The sequence below is a fragment of the Montipora foliosa genome, chromosome 2, assembly GCF_036669935.1.
Source record: "Montipora foliosa isolate CH-2021 chromosome 2, ASM3666993v2, whole genome shotgun sequence".
NCBI classification, from domain to species: Eukaryota; Metazoa; Cnidaria; class Anthozoa; order Scleractinia; family Acroporidae; genus Montipora; species Montipora foliosa.
Window position 1 is genome coordinate 52812625 of NC_090870.1, and position 1897 is coordinate 52814521.

The window sequence follows — 1897 nt, forward strand, 5'->3', positions numbered from 1 at the left end:
GGTTTACTTATCTTAACTAGTTATCTTCCTGCGGTGATATCAAGAAGTTAGTTATGTTCGCATTAAACGTGTCATTTCCGGGCACAGGAATAAAAAGAACAAACACTTAAACCTTTCACTCCCAAGATCTGAAACTAAATTCTCCTTACTGCCATACGTTAGTTTTTATGTCAGTTATGGGAATTTGATAATCTAGACTAAACACCTCAGTGATAACAGTCTGCTCGACAATTTATTGAGTTTGTAAGGAGAACATTTATATCAATCACTCTTGGGATTGAAAGGATGAAAACGGTCAGAGATTAGAAAGATCGTAAGTTGCTTTTGGGCGGGTGTTGTCACTTTGCGTAATAGACGACGAGTCGACTCCGGAGGTACTCGAAGTTGTGTCAAGGGCTAACAAGCACTGCAACAACAGGATGAACCGAGCATGTTTTCAACCCGTTTCCAATTTTTGGCAAACAGCGTGCGACAGGTCACAAAATAACTTTAAATGCGATTTATTCGACCGGAAAATGGCAGCATTTTGTTTTTCAAATTGACACCTGAGAAATCACGCGGAAACCACTTGGCCGTTTTGCTCTGATCCTCGAAATAATTTTAGCCTGTTTGTGTGGAATTTACATTTTGGGAATTATTGGGTTTTTGTTATTCTAGTTTGCAAGCTTCGCTCTGTTGCCTTTAGAGGTATTTCTTTCTATTCCAAGAGGCTGCGACGGCCTTCTCGTTGAACAGTATCAACATTTCTAAATATGTTGTATACTCTGCCCCTCGAGGTGGGATTTTAGACCATGTAAGAAAGAGGGGGGGGGGGGGGGGGGCAATATTGCAAGCGAAAAGACGCAAGATATGTGCTAAATTTTGGCAGCTGTCTATATTGATCTCGACCGCCTATTTTCAAACGCGTTTGTAATCAATTTCTTCAGACTCAAAGCAGTTAGAACTTCAAACATCAAATAGCCACACGTTACTGGATCAAAGGAACCACATTCCCTGTACGTACACGAATAAAAAAATGGTTTTGTGAGAAGTGTAAAAATTACGTCAGAAGTTCGTAAAACTGCTCCATCTCGAGTTCTTTGTGTAATCATTTGTGAATAGGTGGCTAAAAAGAAGGAGCAAAATATATTATGGGGTTATTTGGTGTCCTCATCATATTCTTGAAATATGATGTGGACACCAATAGTGAATTGCTTCGTATAGTATAGTAGGACCTTAAATCTCTCTAACTTCGTCAGCTCAATGAGTGTTAATACGTAACTTGAATTTGTAATAAAGAAGTAAATAAATAAATAGCCAATCGGAAATTAGTGCGTCCAAAAAGTACTTGTTGATTATTCTTAACGTGTTATGAGAGAAATAACAGAACGGTGGTTTTAAGTCGCACCTTCTCTAAGACCACTGTGGCCTTAGGGGTGTGATGGATTTGACTTAACGTTTGAGGGATGATCTTGCTTATTTTATGAATTTTCCCTCAGTAAAGATCCCATTAACCATTTTTTAAACAATGTTGAGACAAGCATTTGTTGTAAAAACTTTGGAAAACTTATTTTTTTGGGTGCAAGTCTGACCTCTTCGGATAATTTTGATATGACCTTGAATACGATCACAGTTGCACAGACGAGCAAATTATTTAAATTTCCAGGGACGGGAAGATTTTTAACTTTGTGAAAGTGGAAACCGTCACAAGGTTACTACCCACAACTGGAGAACAGAACGAAAACTTGGCATAGGTAGGGCCATCTCGTAGTCACTTTTCCTTTCCGGTATCTATCCACCGTACCATCGATTTTCTCGTTTTTTCTTTCCTCCTGTGAATTAATTGTTTTTTACACAAAGGGGATAACCATGACCGCTTTGGCCACCGTGACCAATGTAATGTTATCAGGAGAATTCC